The sequence below is a fragment of the Leiobunum rupestre genome, chromosome 1 (genome assembly GCF_980474605.1).
Source record: "Leiobunum rupestre chromosome 1, qqLeiRupe1.1.hap1, whole genome shotgun sequence".
Lineage (NCBI taxonomy): Eukaryota > Metazoa > Arthropoda > Arachnida > Opiliones > Sclerosomatidae > Leiobunum > Leiobunum rupestre.
In genome coordinates, this window is record NC_143384.1 from 36,836,889 (window position 1) to 36,855,051 (window position 18,163).

The following is an 18,163-nucleotide window of genomic DNA, read 5'->3' on the forward strand; positions in this document are numbered from 1 at the left end:
CGGAAATATTGAGAAATATCTTAAATACACGTCGGAAATATTGAGAAATATCTGAAAGAGATGTCGGAAATATTGAGAAATATCTGAAAGATACGTCGGAAATATTGAGAAATATCTGAAAGATACGACGGAAATATTGAGAAATTTATGAAAGACATGTCGGAAATATTGAGAAATATCTGAAAGACATGTCGGTAATATTGATAAATATCTGAAAGATACGTCGGGAATATTGATAAATTTCTGAAAGACACGTCGGGAATGTTGATAAATATCTGAAAGATACGTCGGAAATATTGAGAAATATCTGAAAGACAAGTCGGAAATATTGAGAAATATCTGAAAAACATGTCGGAAATATTGAGAAATATCTGAAAGATACGTCGGAAATATTGAGAAATATCTGAAAGACACGTCGGAAATATTGAGAAATATCTGAAAGACACGTCGGAAATTTTGAGAAATATCTGAAAGACACGTCGGAAATATTGAGAAATATCTGAAAGACACGTCGGAAATATTGAGAAATATCTGAAAGATATGTCGGAAATATAGAGAAATATCTGAAAGACACGTCGGAAATATTTAGAAATATCTGAAAGACACGTCGGAAATATAAGAAATATCTGAAAGACACGTCGGAAATATTGAGAAATATCTGAAAGACACGTCGGAAATATTGAGAAATATCTGAAAGACATGTCGTTAATATTGAGAAATATCTGAAAGATAAGTCGGAAAAATTGAGAAATATCTGAAAGACACGTCGGAAATATTGAGAAATATCTGAAAGACACGTCGGAAATATTGAGAAATATCTGAAAGACACGTCGGAAATATTGAGAAATATCTTAAAGACACGTCGGAAATATTGAGAAATATCTTAAAGACACGTCGGAAATAATAATGCGTAAGAGGGTGGTGGCAAGCCCTTCATGCCACGCGAGCCATCAGCTACCAACACTCACTATTACCGTTAACCTCAACAAGTTTTTATACATAAAAGACACATCGAAAATACTGGTAAATATCTAAAAGACACATCAGAAATATTTAATATTTGCTTCGTCATCATAGTGACCGTGTGATAAATGTTTTTAAATTACCCTTTTTTTGTATAAAATCCATCCCAGGTCATTTATACTTTTTTGCGCTTCCTCGTAGCGTTGTAGCAGACGTCGCAGCTAAGCCCTGCCTTAAAACGGCCGCCATGACATTATTTGACGTCACAGATCACGAAACAAAACACTGCACGCTCCTACGATGCAAATAAGCAAGCGACCACCATGGGCGTCTTAATGGCAGGGCCGACCTAAACTCGTTACCTTGGAAATGAAAACAGTGCACCCCTCCGAAGTTCTAAACAAGCTACGATGTTTATCACTTATCAGACGTTATTTCGACCAAGTGACACACTTATAAAATAATTATGGACTTATGATGGGACGTGTAATAGTCTACATTTCTTTTCAAGCTAACTTGGCAGTGTTGTCGAAGTATACCGTATTTTCCTTATAAACCGCTTTGATCTAATAAGTTAGGCCAACGAAAAATGAACGAGCTAGTTGGGCCGTGTGAACGGAGCTTCCGAAGGTCAGCGCCATCTCCCGACCGAAAACGATCACTGTAAATATCCATCGCCACGCTAGTTTTGACAGCTGCACCTATAGTTCACAAATAACGCGACCAGAATGCTATTATAAACAATTTAAATTTATCCCTCTTTCAAACTGCTCCATTAAAAATGAACAATTGCGCTTTATTTAAGCGCTTAGACGCTTCAGCTAAGCTTAATTACTGTACAGCGTTTAAAGAGACCCGCTTTTCAAAGGATGCCTCGCGTCCGAACGACTGGATGATTTTAGACGATTCGTCATAGAAAATGTCACCGCGCTCTCAGAAACAAAACGCCTTAAGATCGAAATATTCGATTTTTAAGAATATATACCCTATATATTCTTAGATAAACCAGTTAAAACTTCCTAAACAAATATATTTCATTATGATTTGCAGCTCTGAGTCTCTGACTATTTGACTTAAGTTTCGTCCTGTTTTTCTATAGCGCGAGTGAAAATACCTATTTTTTGTTTATAGCTGTGGTATACTACGTGATGATAATATATTTCAAATTGTAACAATATTATAAATGGTATATTTATACAATTAATAAGATAAGTTTATTTCCATACATTCAATGGTTTGCTTAAAAATAAATCCAATAAATTGAACTAGGTGTTTAAAATTTGTTGGATGGAGTTTTGTAACTAGCCAGTCATATGGTCGTTTTTACGTATATAGCTGAGGTATCCTACGGGATGATGGAATATTTTAAATTATAACAATATTATAAATGGTATATTTATACAATTAATAAGATAAGTTTATTTCCATACATTCAATGGTTTGCTTAAAAATAAATCCAATAAATTGAACTAGGTGTTTAAAATTTGTTGGATGGAGTTTTGTAACTAGCCAGTCATATGGTCGTTTTTACGTATATAGCTGAGGTATCCTACGGGATGATGGAATATTTTAAATTATAACAATATTATAAATGGTATATTTATACAATTAATAAGATAAGGTTATTTCCATGCATTCAATGGTTTGTTTAAAAATATATCCAATAAACAATTTTCCAATTTCATCACTTACTATTTTAATCATTTATAATTTGGACAATTAAAAACGTTGTAATTTAAATAATTTTTAGTATTTTCTACAATAACTAATATTATACTGTAAAAAATAATATCAACGTTACCTACTAAGCTATCTACAACTAGGATACCCTTTCACTTTCATCAGTTTAAACCCAGGTAACGTTGACTACTAGTAATAATCCACTGAAAAACTCATTTTCTAGCATTAAAAATTGACGCTCACCTTAATTTTCGCTAAAATCGGAGTTACCATATTTCGACAATCTCGTATCACTTAGCGTGGGCGGGCAAGTTTGGGCCAAATTACACCCCCATGTTTCCTACCCCTTCTAAGCGATTTAGAGGTTAGGTGAGAGAATTTAACTCATAGTGCGACGACCAAGGCTTAATTTAAACCGCGTTTGAAGGCGTTTATTCGCAAACTTTACTCGTCGGCGTGGTTTCACAGCAACCGGCGGCTGGGGTCCGGCCCATCCCGAATGGCGCATAGTAGAATTTCATGTAAATTTCATCCCTAGTTTTGAATTTACAAGTTTGACGTAATTTGCCAAATGTTCGTGGCAGAGAGAATTAGGGTTAACTGCTCCGATTTCCGGCTTCTGAGGCGGACACCCATCATTATAGAAGGTTCGCCAGGTTCCAATTGGTCGATGACGTTGATGATATAGGAATCGTCTTCAATTTAGTTTTGATAACAAAATCAGAAATGGCCAACTGATCAGGTCGTAATATCAGAGATCTGGAAGTTATTAGTTAGTCAGATCAGTTAGCCTTTTTTCAAAGATCTGAAAGTAATTACTCAAATTAGTTAGCTGATTTTTTCAGAGATCTGAAAGTAATTAGTCAGATCAGTTAGCCGATTGTTTCAGAGATCTGTAAGTAATTAGTTAGTCAGCCATCTAGAAACGCTTTTAAAAGCATTTTTGTAAACTTTTTTTAGAGCCGCCACTTGCTTTAAATTCTCATCACCTAGAAAACTGATCTAAAATTTAACCTGATTTATTGTCGGTTTACTACGTATTCAGATTAGTTGATCTATCTGGTTTGCATTATGACTCGTGTCAACTGATCTGATAAAATCTGAAGGTAAATCTGATATATCGTAATTATTAACTCGGATCAGATAACTCTGCTTAATGCAGCTGTTATCTGTTGTGATGGGGTAACTTACACTATTTTTCTTACGTATTGAAAACCCCTCGGATGCTTTGTCGTATTACAACCTAAAGACCCCGTAAGGTATCGCCCCCTATCGTTAATATTATTCAGTGGTTAGAAGTTTCATTTAAACCAAGGAATACCTTTGCGTGTGGTGCCATACCAGAGTGACTGGGAAAAATCATATCACCTCGGGCAGGAAGCGAACCTACGACCAATAATTAATATTGCTTTCTATTTTCCTTTACCAGATATTACCTAGAAAGTATTATCAAGTAAGAGTTGAATTAGTTGAAAGAAAGTGTGGTTTTACAGTCTATATGCTAGTTTTAATATATGCATTTTAAAGGAAAAACTTCGTTGGATTTGCATATATATATATATATATATATATATGGTACTAGGGGTCTGACATGTTTCGAACTGCTTTGCAGATCATCATTATATATTAAGAGTTGAATTATTAATTAATTAAAAACCAAATCCTCAATGATCTAAAATATTATCTTTTGGCGTTTACCAGGTTTTGGCATGAGACGCACTAATAACAATAAATATTCGAAATTTCAACGCTATCGTAAAATTGTTTTAATAAAATATTAGCTCGCAGTTTTAAAATCTAATAGGTCTCTACGGCTGTTTTTAAAAACTTCGCTACGACGGTACACTCTGGCGGTCTCGTACTCAACTATCTCCTTAATACAAAATTGTTACGTTCGGACAGTCTCCTGGTATTTTTAATATAAAACTCCCTTTCCTCAGTTATATTTTTATCTGACGAATTTTGGATCCTTCTCCTGACGAAGGGTCTCATTTTCCCCGGGTTCTTTCATTTTTTTATGATTTTTTTCCAGTTTTCAGATTTTTCATTAACGTACTTTTTTATTATACTTTTAATGACGGAGAATTTTTATGAATAACTACGGTGTTAAATTAAGACATAAGTAACATAAATAACTTAAGTATGACGCTTTGTAGCGTAACTAACTTAACACACATAAGTATGACAATTAGCAAAACTCTCCTTCCATACGTTATTTGGGTTTAGGATTCGTGCGTAGTTTAAATTTTCGTCATAAGTATAAAATACTGATTCTTCCGTTTTAAAATTTTCCGCACTAGGTGTAGTTAGACCTTGGACGAATAATTATAATTACTGGACTCGAAACTAAATGGCGCGCTCGGTGCAGCGCCGCTTGTAGCGCCGTAGTGTCAACTTCAAGTATTGGAAATATTTATATCCAATATTAGCGGACGACGTTAGGCCTAGCGTTCTTAGCGCGTCACTGTCGTCCAAGCTTACACCTTTATTTCCATTTTGACTAGGTATTTTGAAATTGATAATCTATTTAAACCTTCACACAAACTATATATGCAAAAACATTCCAATACAATTTTCATTAAAACCAAAGGAAGTTGGTCATACTTATTTTTATTATGTTACTTATGCTTGTAGTTGTGTATTTTTGCTTATAGCCACCTTACTTCACTACTGACAAATCAATAAAAAGATTAAATAATCCATTTTCCGCATTTTTTTTTGGTTTTTGTTGTATTATTTCCTATTGCTCAGACAATCCGATAGACCGATTCGCATATGACTTGGCAGATGGCGCCAACGGTCTACAATATCCAAATTTTAAATTATCTAAAAACCGAAAAAAATATAGTTTTATCCATTTTATTCAGAATTTCTTAAAGGTAATATAACCTCAAGGCACTCTTTATGGAAATGTTCTAACAATTGGAGCAAGAATTCACTAACTAGTGACAGAAATATCAAAAGCCACATAAAGCAGAGGCCAATATTGGAAGTGTTGGTGTTCCACACCAAATACCTGTGGTTCTATTCCGTTTAACAGTGGAATTATGTAGGTTGATTGTAGGGACATGGAAGAACCGCTACAATCACCGCTAGGTAAACCAGAATGACGCATAGATCTTAAAGCAAGTGGCGGCTCGTCGAAATCTAAAGGCGGTTCTTGTAGGTACCCCTCGCGTTGATTGGATCGTTGTAAATTGGTCAATAACATAAATTACAGCAATTATAAACAATATTTTTACGTGGTATATATAATTTAGGTTAAAGTCCACTAAATAGAGTATAAGTTGTCCAACTATAATACTCAACAATGGCTCTCTGACGACGTTATCATTTGGCTATTTTGAATTTTAGCTTCCTTTGCCATAAATAGATGGCACCACGCTCTCCAGTACAGTCGCGTTTTTCGAAGATTCAGATAGATTCATGGCCATCTCTAATAACAAGGGCCTTTTCATAATACCGGTGGCAATGATAGAGCCTCCTCTTGCATTAATACTACGTGTGTATGAACTGATCATATTTCAAATCTTTTGGAAATTGATATTCTTGAGTTCGTTAAAAATAAAACTTGTTGATACCGAACCCGCTGTGATACGAATCTGATCCAAAATAAAATCGTAAAATATTTAATACGAAAGTACTTAGAAAATATTCAGTTCATATAAAGTTTTAGGGGCGCAAGATTTTCATTTAAATTTTCATTTCATTTGGTTTTTTTTTTGCCCAGGGCGCAATTTGGGCTAGGTACGGCTCTGGTCGATTTATAGAATTTATAGGAATATTTTTTTTAAACTTCAGTAATTATAGTCGCTAGATGACTTGGGCCTCGGATGGTGCCTTGGGTATTAGCGTAGATGATTATTAAAATTATTATTATTTACATTTTGTAGAAACGGAATAATTAAACTACATATTAAGCGTTACTCTTATCTAATAATAGATGTCACTGCATTATCTATTATGGCGCCATCTATGGCAGATATTCGAAAGCAAGGCAGCCTCGTTTATTTAAAAATAAATAAAAATGTAATTGAAATTAAATTTTATTAAAACTGATAGGAACTTTTTAATAAATGAGATGTTATTTTACAAAACCGAATTTAAATTTATTTTTATTTTAAAATATTGATGAAGATGAAACCCATTCTTTGTAAAGGAAATTTAGATTAATAATTCATCAAGGATTTGTAATAGAGTCGAAAAAAGTGAACTTGAGCGGTTAGCCTCCGGATCTGAAAAACAATTTGCTCTCCAGTGTAAAGTTTTCTAAGACGAATTCTGTTAAGTTATAGGAAATCATTGATAATATAATGGGAAAATGATCAAATGCTGGAGGTGTGGTGGTTGCCTGTTTGGACTGCCCAAGAAAATATAGAGGAGGCGTAGAAACTGTATCTGTCAGTAATTTGGTGAGGAAGCAGTGGAAATAACTGGAAGGTTGTAAGAAATCAGTCGAAATAACTGGAAAGTTGTAAGAAATTTGTCGAAATAACTGGAAAGTTGTAAGAAATCAGTCGACAACCATGTGAGAAATCTGTGGAAATAACTGAAAACCATTTGAGAAATCTGTGGAAATATCTGAAAACCATTTGAAAAATCTTTGGAAATAAGTGAAAACCATGTGAGAAATCTGTGGAAATAGCTGAAGGCCATGTGAGAAGTCTGTGGAAATATATGAAGACCATGTGAAAAATCTGTGGAAACATCTGAAGACCATGTGAAAAATCTGTGGAAATAACTGAAAATCATGTGATAAATCTGTGGAAATAACTGAAAACCAAGTGGGAAATCTGTGGAAATAACTGAAAAACATGTGATAAATCAGTGGAATTAAGTGAAAACCATGTGAAAAACTGTGGAAATCAGTGAAAACCATGTGAGAAATCTGTGGAAATAACTGAAAACCAAGTGGGAAATCTGTGGAAATAACTGAAAACCATGTGATAAATCTGTGGAAATATATGAAGACCATGTGAAAAATCTGTGGAAACATCTGAAGACCATGTGAAAAATCTGTGGAAATAAGTGAAAACCATGTGAAAAATCTGTGGAAATAACTGAAAATCATGTGATAAATCTGTGGAAATAACTGAAAACCAAGTGGGAAATCTGTGGAAATAACTGAAAACCATGTGATAAATCAGTGGAAATAAGTGAAGACCATGTGAAAAATCTGTGGAAATAACTGAAAATCATGTGATAAATCTGTGGAAATAACTGAAAACCAAGTGGGAAATCTGTGGAAATAACTGAAAAACATGTGATAAATCAGTGGAAATAAGTGAAAACCATGTGAAAAATCTGTGGAAATCAGTGAAAACCAAGTGGGAAATCTGTGGAAATAACTGAAAACCATGTGATAAATCTGTGGAAATATATGAAGACCATGTGAAAAATCTGTGGAAACATCTGAAGACCATGTGAAAAATCTGTGGAAATAAGTGAAAACCATGTGAAAAATCTGTGGAAATAAGTGAAAACCATGTGATAAATCTGTGGAAATAACTGAAAACCAAGTGGGAAATCTGTGGAAATAACTGAAAACCATGTGATAAATCTGTGGAAATATATGAAGACCATGTGAAAAATCTGTGGAAATAAGTGAAAACCATGTGAAAAATCTGTGGAAATAACTGAAAATCATGTGATAAATCTGTGGAAATAACTGAAAACCAAGTGGGAAATCTGTGGAAATAACTGAAGGCCATGTGAGAAGTCTGTGGAAATATATGAAGACCATGTGACAAATCTGTGGAAACATCTGAAGACCATGTGAAAAATCTGTGGAAATAAGTGAAAACCATGTGAAAAATCTGTGGAAATAACTGAAAATCATGTGATAAATCTGTGGAAATAACTGAAAACCAAGTGGGAAATCTGTGGAAATAACTGAAAACCATGTGATAAATCAGTGGAAATAAGTGAAAACCATGTGAAAAATCTGTGGAAATCAGTGAAAACCATGTGAGAAATCTGTGGAAATAACTGAAAACCATGTGATAAATCTGTGGAAATATATGAAGACCATGTGAAAAATCTGTGGAAACATCTGAAGACCATGTGAAATATCTGTGGAAATAAGTGAAAACCATGTGAAAAATCTGTGGAAATAAGTGAAAACCATGTGAGAAATCTGTGGAAATAAGTGAAAACCATGTGAGAAATCAGTGGAAATAAGTGAAAACCATGTGATGAATCTGTGGAAATAAGTGAAAACCATGTGAGAAATCTGTGGAAATAAGTGAAAACCATGTGAGAAATCTGTGGAAATAAGTGAAAACCATGCGAGAAATCTGTGGAAATAATTGAAAACCATGTGAGAAATCTGTGGAAATAAGTGAAAACCATGTGATGAATCTGTGGAAATAAGTGAAAACCATGTGAGAAATCTGTGGAAATAACTGAAAACATGTGATAAATCTGTGGAAATCATCTGACAGTGGTTTAAGAAAGAGTTTAAGAAATCAGTGGAAAATTTAGCAAGCAGTGGAAATTTTTTTAATAATTTCCGAAATTAGTATTTAGGCGTACAAAATTGACAGTTGCCATTGCGGTTCTCGTGGAAAATAATTCTCCACAATTTCCACAAAGTGAAAAGCCAGCCTTCCCCAACCACACTCGTAACGCGAAACATTACCGCGAGAGGCGCTGACGGCCACCGTATCTTTAACTGAAAAACACGCATCCCAACAACCTTAAAACTCCCCCCGCAAAAACGTCCGTTTTCCCGCCGATGGCCCCTCGCGTTCAGCCAGGCTGGACGCAATTCGCCGACTGAGCCGTTTGCGTGGGAGTCAAAACGGCGGAGTCTCGGAAAAGGGGCCGGCTTTGGCACCCCGGCCCCCGCGCGCGCGATGAACGAGCCAAGACGGGTGGGGGTAGGGCTGGGGGCCGAATCCCCCTCGTCAATGCCTCCCCCGCGTCGTAAACCCCCGCGCCCTGTCATCCCCCGGCGGAATACTCCGTGTTGCTACTCTAACTCCTCCCCCTGGCGGGCCCCCACAACATCAAACTTTCGGAGTAAGAGAAGTTTCCGCCCCCCTCGGCTGCCATCCCCCGTTCGCGAGTAAGGAAATACGCTTCGGCCCCTGCCGGAGAGAGCGAGAGTTGTAGATCGGGGAGCGCTGCTAACCCCTGGCACACTGGCAGAGTGGTGGCTTTCCAGCACGGCTCCGAAGCGCGGCAAAAAGTCGTCCGAGCCCCCGAAATAAAAGAGAACTGATAAAGTTGTCTAGAATTTGTAGTATTCCCGCGCTCGCGAGTGTCGTACAAAGTCGGCGGTTGGTTCCTCTCCTTCGGCTCCGCGCTATGTCCACTTGATTCGCCCAAATCTGTCTTCTTACGCGACCAGGCGCGGTACCATTCACTCGGCCCACGGTTTTTTCGCTTTCAATGAGTACCCATGACTGAATTCGGTGACGTTTTTTAAACTACCACGATTGTTTTGGCCGATCAAGGTAAGTCCGCATTATTATACCCATTTTAGATTAAAGCAAACTTTTATTGTCGTTCCTAACAACTTGCCAATTGGAAAACCGAAAGATGGGGAATTTTCCTTTCTACACTGCGCATTAAGTTGGTTCGGAAAATTAATTGCCCGATAGGTTGGCCGACAAACGTTGCGTAGTAAGTTTAAAATCCGTTTATCAAACAGCTAGATATCTGATAAAAGTTTTGAAAAATATTATACGTTGTCTTATTAGCAAAGAAAATATTTTATATTTTAAGTTAAAACAACTATAAAAAATCATTATTTCACGTGAAGTCGTAAAGTAAAAGTATTAAATCTGATGGTTTCATATTTTTACGTATTTAAATCGGGTAATTTAATTTTGATACATTTGAAAAGTCTAGATGTTATCAGACAGAATAATAAAATTCTAGTAGTTCCAAATTTGACGAAATATTCCCCATATTTATTACGCAAACTCTTTTAACATTCATCGAATTAATATTTCCTATATCCAGGGACTTCTCGGAAATTCCCTGCAATATATTCAAGATCAATTAAATAAAATTTAACTTTTCCAAGCATATTTTAAATAAAAACTTAATGCGTATCAATTTCATGAAAGCTTATTTCGCATTACTTTAACGAAAGTTGGTTTCGCATTAATTTCATGAAAGTTGGTTTCGCATTAATTTCATGAAAGTTGGTTTCGCATTAATTTCATGAAAGTTGGTTTCGAACTATACTTTCACGAAAGTTGGTTTCGAACTATACTTTAACGAAAGCTTATTTCGCAGAAATGTCAAGAAAGTCTATTTCGCATTAACTTCACGCAAGCTTACTTAATTCGCATTAACTTCACGAAAGCTTACTCAACTCACATAAATTTTACAAAAGCTTATTTTATTTGCATTAGTTTCATAAAAGCTTATTTTATTCGCATTAGTTTCATAAAAGCTTATTTTATTCGCAATAGTTTCATAAAAGCTAACTTCGCATTAATTTCATAAAAGCTAACTTCGCATTAATTTCATAAAAGCTAACTTCGCATTAATTTCATAAAAGCTAATTTCGCATTAATTTCATAAAAGCTAACTTCGCATTAATTTCATAAAAGCTAACTTCGCATTAATTCCATAAAAGCTAACTTCGCATTAATTTCATAAAAGCTAACTTCGCATTAATTTCATAAAAGCTAACTTCGCATTAATTTCATAAAAGCTAACTTCGCATTAATTTCATAAAAGCTAACTTCGCATTAATTTCATAAAAGCTAACTTCGCATTAATTTCATAAAAGCTAACTTCGCATTAATTTCATAAAAGCTAACTTCGCATTAATTTCATAAAAGCGAACTTCGAATTAAATTTATAAAATTGTTTCACGTGACGTTAATCTTAGCGTCATCTCCTTTTACAAAAACACGCCCTGCCTTAATTGAATGGCTGCCATCTTAACCAAATTTTTAGGGGTAGCAAATACATGGTAAGAAATTAAAATGTACGTGCTCAATCGGTAAGAATGGTATTATTATTATTATTATTATTCTAACAAGAAAAACCGAGATTTTTATAAAATGCTGATTAATTTTTCGTGCCCTAGAAGAATACTAGATCGTGTGGATAAAAATAATTATAATTTACTTCGTTAGGGGGCTCTAACATTGTTTCAAAATTAAATTGAGAATTTTTGCAAAACCTGATTCAACATATTTTTGTATAATACATAATATAGAGATACTGACTTTTTTCTATTTCCTACATCGTCGCAAAATGTAACTGAAAAATAGAACCGAAATAAACCGTGGGATCTGCTAAGACGTCGAGTTTACTGTATATGAACTATCATATTTACTGTAGATCACTAATTACACATATCTTCCACCAGGAGTAGCAGGCGGTAGTTATGTTAAATAAACGTTTTAGCTCGTGTTGGCGAAAGATTTAAAATCTACTGCCTTTAATAGGTAAAGTGACATATTTAAAGGGGAACGGCCAAGCTTTTCCAAATATGGCCTTATTTCCGTATCAAAAGATTAACAAGACGTTCAATATACTAACACTTACCTTTTTTTGTCTTGAAAAAATAGCTTTTGGACCAAAAAGTTGAAACGAAAAATAACGCCAGGTGTTTGGGTTTGAATTTTAGCCGCCATCTTAGGGGCTGCCGCCAGCGCCCCCAACCCCGTATGAGCGATTTGCGAACTGTCCTCACTTTTAAAATCGCGCAATTTAGGCTTAAGTCTCTTATAACTGGAACGCCTCGCGCGTGCAAAACAAATTTTTCGCGTCTTCAACAGCGCGCGCTTTTACGTTGTTTTTCCGTCTCACCGACTTCTCACCAGGTGTCGCGGGGGACGCGCGCTTTTCCATTTCCCGAAATTTCTTTATTTTATTAAAAATTAACCACTCAATATTTTTTGATGCGGTTTTCGCCATAAATTTTAGTTTTTAATGGGCTATAGGGCTATCTAACTGGTTAAAGCTTGACCGTTCCCCTTTAAGGTGAATCACCTAATTTAATTAACATTTCTGTCAGCAGCTGTAATAGAAGTTAAGCGTTACATTAAATTTAAATCGTAGCGGAAGATTTTTCAATTTAATCGTGAAAGAGCTTTCCCAATACTCACTGGAATTCCCACTTTCCAGTAAAATGAGTATACGATATCGTCACAAATCGAAGTCGCGTATCTGGCTTTCGTATCAATTTTCATTTACCATTTGCGTAATGACTATAGGCGAACTGTGTAGAATATAATAAAGAATATAACAAAGTAATCAATATGTCAAAATTCCCAAAACGATTTCCATTCCACTCAACGTGACTTGGGCCTAAGGCGTTGCCAAGGGTATTAGCTTAGCTGATTATAGTGCTATGTATTTTACGGAAAAATAAAATGCGGAAAAATTTCCCGAATTGCGGAAAATTTTCCGCAATTCGCAAAAATTAAAAATTGAAATAAAAATTATTTTTTTAGAGTTTTTAACTTTTTATCGATATAAAATGTCTAATATCAGTAAGCATACTAAAACAATAATAGTGTTACATTGTTAATCAGTTTAAACTTGTCTAGAGGTTTATATATATAGTTTTACTTTCAGATTCGAAAAAATTAGGCGAAAATGCCGCTTTATTTAAATTTGCAAAAAATATACTAGACTTATCATTTAATGAAAACTTTCTTAATTTTTTTCGGAAAAATACGGAAAAGTTTCCGGAAAAAAGGACTCGGTCATTTTCCGGAAAATTTTCCGACTTACAACATTAGCTGATTATTATATAATTTGTGGGACCACAATCAAGTCCACTTAATATTACTTTCTGTAAAATTTGTAAAAGTTTAAAATGGTTAGTCATTGAATCGAATAGTTTTTTAGTTAGCCACTATATGACGCATTTAGACCTGCATTTTAAAATCAGTAATTTCAGTAAATCCGCAGGAAGTTACAAGTTTCAAGCGAATAATATTAGAAGTATTGATAGTAGAATATTTCTGGTAATACTCCTTACGATATATTTGAAAATACAGTGTTTTAATTTTATTTTATTTTTATCAACGTCTGAAAAAGGTCAGAATTATTTATGAAATATAAGGTGTTTTAAACAACATAGTTATGGTTTTTAGTTGTATTTCCAAAAAAATAGTAGCAAATACTTCTGAAACATTTTTAATTTTACATTATGGCCAAAACAAAAATGTAATTTAAAAAATTACGATTAATTTAAGATATAAATTTACTTTAAATGTCTTAATTTAAAAATAACTACATGATATAATACCATTTTAATTACAAATTTTACCGTAACTAAAGGATTATTGCATAAATTATCAGAGATACGTTTAATTCGAAACTTGTCAATTACTTTATGATACTAAACTAATAAAAGTACAGTTCTTGTACATAGAGGTCGGTAACGGTTAATCATTATCCATGATTAAATTGATTTTTTTGGGGAAAAAATGTAAACAAAGAAATTTACCGGTTAATATTTCGGAAAATGATTAAAAAACCTGTATTATTCGTAAAATTTGAGCTTTTTATCGAAAAAAAGTCGTTTTTTCGATTAATTTTACAAATTTATCAAAAAATTAATCGGATAATACAGAAATATAAATTACTTGATCAAAACATTTTACGAATAATTTTGAGAGATTTATCTATTGAATAAAAGTTAATCATCCACGACCTCTACTTGTACATAATTAAGAGATTAAAATAATTAAAAACCACTGTTGTACAATTAAAAGGTTTTATTAAAAAACACAGCTACGGCCGTTTCGACGTCAACACCAGCGTCGTCGTCAGGTTATGTTGCGTGTTTTGGTGCTCGTTTCACATTTACTCTGTCTAGTGTCTCTAACGAGATCTCATTTTTCGCTTTAATTGTATATTAGCCTGACGACGACGCTGGTGTTGGCGTCGAAACGGCCGTAGCTGTGTTTTTTAATAAAACCTTTTAATTGTACAACAGTGGTTTTTAATTATTTTAATATCTACTTTATGATAACTAAATTTTTAAATTACAGATCTGGGATGCACGCCTGAAATTAAAATAAAATTTCACATTTGAGAAAAATAATTAAATTCTTTTAATTGCACCATAAGTAAAATAATATTAAGTTACTTTTACCAAGAATGTATTTATTTATTATTAGGAAGAATGATTATGTTGCGACAATCGCCGGGCACGTTGAACGCCTTTCCCCCGTCTCGCGCGGTGGGAAAGACAAAACGTCACCGGCGTTTGATTACCATCGCGTTAGGTGACGTAAATTTTAAGCAGCCAATGAAATACCGGGACTATTCGTTTTAATTTAAGTGGAGGAGCGTGCTGGGGGGACCAACGGGTGGATTGAGAGACAGGCTAAAAACCGTCTCAACATAGACATTCTCCCTAGGTATAAATAAATACATTCTTCCTTTTACTACAATAAAATAAATAATCAAAGATATATTTAATTTGAAATTAATTAATGATAATTAAACGAAATAAATTAAAACTTAAATTACCAGAATTCTGAAACGTACTGAGATAAACAATTTATCAGAAAACATCGACTTTACTCGATACTTTTATCGAAGACTCGGATTAAAGTTACTCCATGAACGTCATATATTTATCATAGTTCTCACCTTTGCCAGCACTGTCAGGTTAATAAGTTCGAATCGACGCTAATTTGTCAAACGCCAGTAGCGACTTCAATAAATTGGGTAATTTCCCTCTCCCCCACCCATCCGGCCCCATTATTGAGAATTGTGTTTCCCCCTTTCGTTGAAGATTAATTTGAAAAGGATTAAAATGGATTAACCGGGACAGAAGGACGAACCTCTGAAATGAAAGTTATTTTAAGAAACATGATAATCCCGCATTTAAAGCCATTAAAATAGCCGCCAACGCAAAATAGAGCTTAAAAGGGCCCAAATTATACATGAAAAATGATAAGAACATTTTATTTTTTCCAGGGCTTACTTTTTAAAACGTTGAGAGATTTGGGTTTGCAAACTTCCTTCGCGAAGAGCTCGAAAACAAGTTGTACATTTGTATAAAATATAGTACGTTGCTAAAAACTGGGTTTACCTTAAATCAAGGATTTCAAAAGCCTTTATTTATATACTTACAAGGAGACATCCCGAAGTGTTTAACCCACCGACTTTGTTCAAATCGGGGGATTGGTAGACGTTCATGTATGATGAACAATCCTAAAGGGAATTTATTCAATGGGCTACCGTTTTGCCATGGCAACGAAAAATGTTTTTGACAACAACAAATGAAAATTTTCCCATTGAAAATAACATGGGATTCTGCCGATTCATAGCCCCCCCCCCCTGTGAAAAATTTAAACCAATTTAATATTTTGTGTTGTCAAAAACATTTTTTGTTGCCATGGCAAAACGGTTGCCCATTGAATAAATTCCCTTTAGGATTTTTCATGATTCATGAACGTCTACCAATCCCCCGAGTTTGAACAAAATCGGTGGGTTACACTTCGGGATGTCTCCTTGTTAGTTGCGGGTTAAGATGTAGTATATTTGGCGTAAACATCATAGCACGAATTTCCGGTAAATCGGAGGCGGGAATTTCGAATTTCACTTATTTTCTGTTGACTTCCTAAAGGTACTACGAGTGTTATATTAATCCCGTTTAGAAATGTCTATTGCGTAAATTTAAAAGTGATCAATAAATATATTATGTAGATTAATATTTTAAGCTTCATTAAACCGTATTTTAGGTATTATGCTCCTAAACAATCATCAAATCGCGCGTTTATGAACGTCAACGTGGTAATCTCGGCATTACCCGTTCTATACTTGCTCTGGACCGAATGGTTTTTAGGTATGCCTCACTTGTAGTCGAGGGGTCGGACACTTGCCATGTACGGGATTTCGGGATTTCGTAGAGATTTTGGCGATTTTATCATTACATTTTGAAGTGATTTTGAGATTTCAATGTTAATTTACCATAGAGAGAGTTAAAAGATTTTGCGATTTTAGACAAAGTGTACGGGATTTTGGTAAATGTCCGACCCCTCGCTTGTAGTACAACGGGTTTTAATTAATTAATTATCACTTTGAAATACAACGCAATAGACGGTATTTTCCAAAATTATAAAACTCGCGCGGGTATACTTAGAAATTCAACCGTAAACAGGCCAAATTCGAAATTCCCGCCGCCGATTTACCGGAAATTCTTGCTAGTATCTTTTCGACAAATGTACTAGATATTTTGACTTTCTTAACCTGAAACTGAGTATATATATATATATATATATATTTATTCGTTATGCTGAGACTATCATGGTCGAATTCCGCACCCCCTGGAACAAGAACGATGGATGGAAAAACTTCACCGACTGCCACTTCAATCGCGTCGCAAAACGTCAGTTTGAGGGAACCAATAAGATAATTAAGGGGAGGAGCTTACTGTGGGGAGCATTTAAGTTGAAATAAATAATTTTTTATAAAAATAAGTGACAACAAAATAGTAAATCTACTTCAATTAATGATGACAATCTTAATAAACAAATAAAGATGTGTAAAATATTAATTTATATTTTAAGTTATTTTTGTTCAATGCAAAAGGTTTTCATTGTAATTTAAGAAATAAAATATTGCGTTAAGCCTCGGTAATAATACGCTTAACATAAAGGCCAACTACATAAATCTTCGGTTTACTCTGTCTTTCACTGGAAGTAGGCTGACTGCAATACACATGTGCCATGCAGTCAGCCTAGTTCCAGTGAAAGACAGAGTAAACCGAATATTTATGTACGAAAGCTAGACAATAGAAATAGGATTTTACAACCACGTCGCCTGCCTCGTTGCAAATACACCGTCTAGGTATTTACTCACCCATATAAGTAGTTTTTGAATACACTAACTTGTAACTAACTCACTAGATCTTCAACTTACATGAATTATATCAGGAAACTATAGAGGTATACACTTGGAATGTCTAAGGTTCCATTGGGACGGTGATACGAAAGCGCGTCGAGAAAAAGGCGGGGCTTAACTACGTCAGGTGTAAGACGTAACACGACATTTCAAATTCATTGGCTCGAGGTTTGACGCGAAAAGAATGCGTCGTCATGGTAACAAATAGCTGATCTTCCCGCGCAAAAAAGGCTTATAAAATGACGGATTTAAAAACCTCAATTTGTTATCGTACTTAATATTTAGAAGTAATTATAATGTTGTTCGCGAAAGAAGTGTAGTGATACCTAATTTCAGGTATTTGTATGGTTATAAAAGAGATAATCAGGTAAGCTAATAATATAATAACCATGACTAGGCTTAATAATGTTTTTTCGCCGAATTAGGGTAGCGAGGCGCGAGAGTTTTTCTCGTGAGTTTTCCCGCTTTAAGACACGCCCATTCCTACGAGCTTCATCACGGTCGTAACCTATATAGTTTCCTGATTATATTGAGGTCCGATGTGAGTGGGGAAGCTAGTTCCAAATAGCGGGCCCATGCAGTCTAGGGCCCCGGGCTTGAACAAGTCTTCCAAGTGTCATCTTGGAACCATATAATTAGATCAGTAACAAAAGCTCTCTTGGGCCCGAAACTA

General features: G+C 34.7%; 1 protein-coding gene across 1 annotated transcript in view; it reads left to right on the plus strand.

Annotated features, from left to right (window-relative positions):
- The first annotated feature begins 9,795 nt into the window (after nt 1–9,795).
- LOC149962262 (uncharacterized) overlaps nt 9,796–18,163 on the plus strand; it is a 119,415-nt gene continuing 111,047 nt past the window's right edge. Inside the window, exon 1 of the mRNA XM_090167599.1 lies at nt 9,796–10,103. The gene's annotated coding sequence lies outside the window, so the exon portion shown is untranslated. The remainder of the gene's footprint in view (nt 10,104–18,163) is intronic.